The sequence below is a fragment of the Pongo pygmaeus genome, chromosome 2 (genome assembly GCF_028885625.2).
Source record: "Pongo pygmaeus isolate AG05252 chromosome 2, NHGRI_mPonPyg2-v2.0_pri, whole genome shotgun sequence".
Classification (NCBI taxonomy): Eukaryota; Metazoa; Chordata; class Mammalia; order Primates; family Hominidae; genus Pongo; species Pongo pygmaeus.
The window spans coordinates 192,196,794-192,202,793 of record NC_085930.1 but is presented as its reverse complement, the minus strand read 5'-3'; the positions used below and the strand labels follow the sequence as shown (position 1 = coordinate 192,202,793).

The following is a 6,000-nucleotide window of genomic DNA, read 5'->3' as shown; positions in this document are numbered from 1 at the left end:
GACTTTTTAATGATTGCCATTCTAACTGGTGTGAGATGGTATCTCATTGTGGTTTTGATTTGCATTTCTCTGATGGTCAGTGATGATGAGCATTTTTTCATGTGTCTTTTGGCTGCATAAATGTCTTCTTTTGAGAAGTGTCTGTTCATATCCTTCGCCCACTTTTTGATGGGGTTGTTTGTTTTTTTCTTGTAAATTTGTTTGAGTTCATTGTAGATTCTGGATATTAGCCCTTTGTCAGATGAGTAGGTTGTGAAAATCCTTACACCTTATACAAAAATTAATTTGAGATGGATTAAAGACTTAAACGTTAGACCTAAAACCATAAAAACCCTAGAAGAAAACCTAGGCATTACCAATCAGGACATAGGCATGGGCAAGGACTTCATGTCTAAAACACCAAAAGCAATGGCAACAAAAACCAAAATTGACAAATGGGATCTAATTAAACTAAAGAGCTTCTGCACAGCAAAAGAAACTACCATCAGAGTGAACAGGCAACCTACAAATTGGAAGGAAAGGTAAACTTTCTTATTTGCCCTGCATTTGTGGCTTGCATCGTATTTGTCAGACAGTGCTGGTCTCAGCACTTCATATATTTAGAGTGAATGAATGAGTGAAAAAATGCAACTGCCTATACTTTTCTGATCTTTGAGGGCAGCTCACAATAGTCTATCAGGAAGGAATCAAACAAAGTTACGGTTTGACAGAAATTTATTGTAATTCAACTCAATCTTGTTTTGTAATTGAGAGTGCTGAGGTTCAGAGATATGTTCATGCTTTATACACTATCCACGGAATAGATAGGAAAGCGGTGGGTGATTCATGCCAGCATCCCTCTGTCATCATCGGTGGAAAATGTCTCAGTGAGGATTTCCAAAAGTATCCAGGGGCAAACGTCCAGGATTCTAGAGGACCCTCTACCTTACTACCTGTGGAACTGGATCACTCATTATGGTTTTAATGAATTCATTCTCTGCAATTGACCAGAGCTGTCAAGGACAAACACCCCAGGCTAAGCCTTGGTCTCATCTAGGAGTGGCCAAGCTGGGGTGAGCAGGGAGGTCCAGGGTAGACACTCTGGGACAGTGGGACATTGTGACATCATCATTGGCAGTCTTGGGCAGTTTCTCATTGCTGGGTCTCCAGTCCTAGCTGTTACTGCAAGTCCATGCCTCTACCATGAGGGTGGAGGAGTTAAAATTAACAGATCCACATGTACCTTGAGGCGACAGACTGGCTCTGGTGAATATTCCCATTTTCCTATTTGGAAGGTGACCCACTGGAATACTGCTTTTGTTGGTTCTTTTGTATGAAAGGAGTACTGGTGCCCAATTTCCTAGGGACAGTTCCTGAGGTGTACCCCTTCTTTCTGATAAGAATCCCTCTTATAATGGTTCTTATTTATTTACTTTCAATTTTATTTTTTTATTTTCTGAGACAGAGTTTCGCTCTTGTTGCCCAGGCTGAAGTGCAATGGCGTGATCTTGGCTCACCGCAACCTCCGCCTCCCGGGTTCAAGCGATTCTCCTGCCTCAGCCTCCCGAGTAGCTGGGATTACAGGCATGTGCCACCACACCCAGCTAATTTTGTATTTTTAGTGGAGACAGGGTTTTTCCATGTTAGTCAGGCTGGTCTCGAACTCCCGACCTCAGGTGATCCGCCCGCCTCGGCCTCCCAAAGTGCTGGAATTACAGGTGTGAGCCACCACGCCCGGCCTTAGAATGGTTCTTAATGTGGAGGAAAGAGGCCCAGGTAGTCATTCCTTTGGTATCACCAGTAACACCGGGGAGTGAGCCAAAAGGTTCTTCTGCTTCTAGCCTCCACTCTGGTAAGTTTGGTATGAGCTTTGGAACTGTGGCTTTCATGCTGGACTTCCTGTGGCTTCACTAGGGCCCACTCTGACTGAGGCCTAATCCTGTCTGCTTTACCCTTTAAAAAATGGTTATAATTCTGAATTCATAAGATCTAAACGCCATGTTTTACTGAAAACAAAATAGGTTCCATCAGTCAATCGCATTTACCCTTATGTATTTATAAATCAGCAAGCTTGAATCCAATAAGGACATTAGTGTAAATGCTGGGCAAAATTGAGAGCACCCAAGTTAAGTGTGGGAGGGTGGTGGCTGTGTATCTCAGACTAGTGGCTTTGAACTGTGTCTGTGTATAGTTTACCCTGCAGGCTTAATTTTAGCTAGATGAACTACCAGAAATGTTAGCAATCTGTCTTTTCAGATTACTTCTGCTCTTTCTGCTAAAGACAGATTCTAGAAGTATGAAATCCTTACTTTTACATGTTTCTTTGAGCAGAACTGCAACTATTTTATCAGTGAATATTATGTCTTAATATGAATTTTTAAGCTTTTGTGGCAAGAAGTATTTACGTATTTATGAGCACTATATTAATTTTTTCATCGTTTTAGGTATACAGTGAGAGGGAGTGTGTGTGTATGTGTTGGGGGTGGGAGGGGGTTAGAGAGAGGAGGAGAGATAGAGAGACAAGATAGTCAATTTTGGCTAGCTGTTTCCATCTTATTTCTTATTATTGTACTGAGATTGTTACTATAGAAAATAGTCATTAGAACTCCTGTACTTGAAAAAACTCAAAGCCTTAACTTAAATATTTGAAACATGACAAAAAAGTAATATGAGAATATTAGTTAATATTATTTTGTTAAATATTGTAATTTATGCTTTATCTTCAGGATGCTTTTCCATTTAAAAAATAATCAGGACAATTTTAACAAATATGTTTATCTCACCCAATCACGACGATTGAGTAATAATTCTCCATTTCACATTCAGTACTGTAGCCAGGAAGTACAGTAATGGATACAGTTGCTACTACATTTACCATCTGACCATATGGTATAACATACATCTGCGAAGGAGAACAAGCATTCCTTTACAATAACAAACAATATAGGCACTGTCTTAAGACAGACATCAGTTACATATCTCTTTCTTTTCATTAATTTATCCCACTCTGACTATGTAGCACATATATGTCAGGCACTCACTTTGACACTGAAAACTCAAAGAATTGTGCAACCAGGTCTCTGACCTTAAGCAGTGCAGTCTGGCAGGGGAGATGGTCATGTCGGCAAATGCTTATCATATGAATGTCATAAGCGTAACAAAAGTATATGTAAGGTGTCAGAGAAATGCAGGGGGGGAAACTTGCCTAACTGCTGGAATCCAAGGATCAGGTCAGGAGACAATCATAGAGAAGATGGTCTTTGAGTTGAGTACTGAGATCTTGGTGGGAAATATGTGGTAGTCAAGAGAACAGACTGTAGCCAGACTATCGGGTTTCAAATCCTAGCTCTGCTACTTGCTAGCTATGGAATCTCTTTTTTTTTTCTTTGAGGTGGAATCCCACTCTTCTTGCCCAGGCTGGAGTGCAGTGGTGCGATCTCAGTTCACTGCAACCTCTGCCTCCAGAGTTCAAGCGATTCTCCTGCCTCAGCCTCCTGACTAGCTGGGATTGCAGGCATGCACAACCACGCCCAGTTAATTTTAGTAGAGATGGGGTTTCACCATGTTGGCCAGGCTGGTCTTGAACTCCTGAACTTAAGTTATCTGCCCGCCTTGTCCTCCCAAAGTGCTGGGATTACAGGCATGAGCCACTGCGCCTGGCCTAGCTAGGGAATTTTAGGCATATTATTTAATCTCTCTGTGTTTCCGTTTTCCCCTTTGTAGGATGGGTGTAATAGCTGGGCATGCTCATAGGGTAGAAGTGAGGATTATATGAGTTAGTATGTGTTGCAGTGAGGATTACATAAATTAGTATGTGTCATGGGCTCAGTCAGTATTAGCTAGGAGGCCAGGGATAGGAGAATTGGAGAAAGCAAGGAAACATGCAGATGTATGGCAGTCTTGGTTTGTGAAAACTGAAATATGAGGTGCATTTGGATGGAGGGTGGTGGAAAATGGCAATGGGAATGGATAGATTAGAGGAGAGAACTTTAATGCCATGCCAAAGAGGCTCGTGCTTATGCAGCTCTTGGAAAATTTTACGGACAAATTCAAATTTGCATTATAGAAAGACAACTATGGAGCAGTGGGGAAGGAGTAGAGGCTGGAAGATTAGGTAAGAAGTTACTGATAAGATGAGGAGAGATGATAAAGAATTGGCTGGTCGGGCTCAGTGGCTCATGCCTGTGATCCCAGTACTTTGGGAGACTGAGGTGGGCAGATGATGTCATGAGTTCGAGACCAGCCTGACAAATATGGTGAAACCCTGTCTCTATTAAAAATGTAAAAAGTAGCTGGGTGTGGTGGCACACACCTGTAATCCCAGCTACTCGGGAGGCTGAGACAGGAGAATCGCTTGAACCCGGGAGGCGGAGGTTGCAGTGAGCTGAGATTGCGCCATTGTACTCCAGCCTGGGTGACAGAGCTAGACTCCATCTCAAAAACAAAACAAAACAAAACAAAACACAACAACAATAAAAAGAATTGGTTAAGAAATAGAAGGTAGGGTGCAGATTTAAAAGTCATTTAGGAGGGAAAACTGGTGAGATGTGGAATAAGGGAATGAGGCAGGAAGAGTGGTGGATGATTCTTAGATTTCTAGTTTGGATGATTTGATAAAAGGCAGGAAGAAAAGTGGGTTTGGGGATGTTTTAGATTTGGTGAGCTTGATGGACCTGTGAAATGACCAGAATGAGTGTTTAGGCCTGCCACTTGGGGACTGGAAGTCAAGATTTGAGATTCCTCTGGATATGGGCAGTAGTTGACATCGTGGGAATGTGAGTGACAGCGTGACACAGGCTGTATACAGAAGGACGTTCAGGAATGGTCAGGAAAGCCCAAATTGAGTACAGCCAGCAAAGGAGAGTGGTCAGAGTAAAGAGGAGATGCAGGAGAAGGTGGAGTCATGGAAAATGAACAGGAAATTCAAGGAGGAAGTGTTCAAATGCAGGCGAGAGGTCAATTAGAATAACTAAGGCCTGTACCTTGGTAGAGCTTAGGAAAACCCACAAACGATTATTTCAATGGAGTAGAACAGAGTGGAGTAAGAGATACAGTGAAGCCTCCTCATTAACACCCTAGGTGTTACGTTAATACTTTAGGTCAAAAGCTAGGTGAATTCCTGGAGAACCTCCGTGGATGTAGTCCAGTTTCAGGCTTGCTGCATGAGGCAGATCTGGCTTGTTCTTGCAGGACTATTTACCCAGAGCCCAGCAAGGAGCTTGGCACATTCACTTTCATCCATTAAATATTGGGGGAAAGAATGGATGAACGGTTTGTGGCGACCAGAAACCTGCCTTGGCACAGCGGTGGGCGCTCCCAGTACATGGCTAGCTCCAGGAAGTTAGGAGGCCTTTGGGAGTTACCAAAGAAGTTCTGTTGTTTTGGTAAGAACAAATTCATTAGTTATAGGGTTGATCTGGTCGTTTAATGCCTCTGCTGGTGATGATGGTGATAACGGGTCTACTCAGGTGGGTCCTGTTCTGAAACGTAGGTTAGCTCTTGGTCCAGTTTCAGATGTGACTTTGAGTGAGTTTGCTTTCTTAGCTGTTTTATTTCCTTCCTGTGTGAAGGTGTCTTATCTCTCCAATTGTATACTACATTTCTGAAGGGCAAGGACCACTCACTCCACAGGAGTCTTCTGTCCTCCTTGCAGCACGAATTTGTCCACTTGATACTCAGCTCAGAATCCTAGTGCTCCTCAGTCTCAGCTGACTTAACGCCCAGGGCAGGTCACACCTGGACTGTCCGCCCTGCGTGACTAGACCCTCAGTGAAAAAATGTGTAGTTGCTTCCCGAAACTTATCCTGGGCGGGCCGAACTGAGGGGATACTGAGAGCTAGCAGTAGGCAGGCAACCCGGACTCCCGCAGCCCGGCCTTGGGTCCCAGTGCATCCCACCCCATCTCACTCTAGGGTTACCCCACTGTCTCCCAGCTGACAGGTGGGGGAGAGCCTGGGCCTCACTAATGGAGTGACAGCCACCGCGGGGGGGGGGGGGACTAAGGTCTCCCCTGGGATGCCC

At 43.7% G+C, this 6,000-nt stretch overlaps 1 protein-coding gene across 2 annotated transcripts in view; it reads left to right on the top strand.

The window, feature by feature from the left end:
* Positions 1-1,112: 1,112 nt before the first annotated feature.
* Positions 1,113-6,000, top strand: part of DCUN1D1 (defective in cullin neddylation 1 domain containing 1) — a 42,441-nt gene continuing 37,553 nt past the window's right edge. Inside the window, exon 1 of one of the 2 annotated variants that reach the window (XM_054479965.2) lies at positions 1,113-1,274. The gene's annotated coding sequence lies outside the window, so the exon portion shown is untranslated. The remainder of the gene's footprint in view (positions 1,275-6,000) is intronic. The other variant, XM_054479964.2, reaches the window with a different exon arrangement.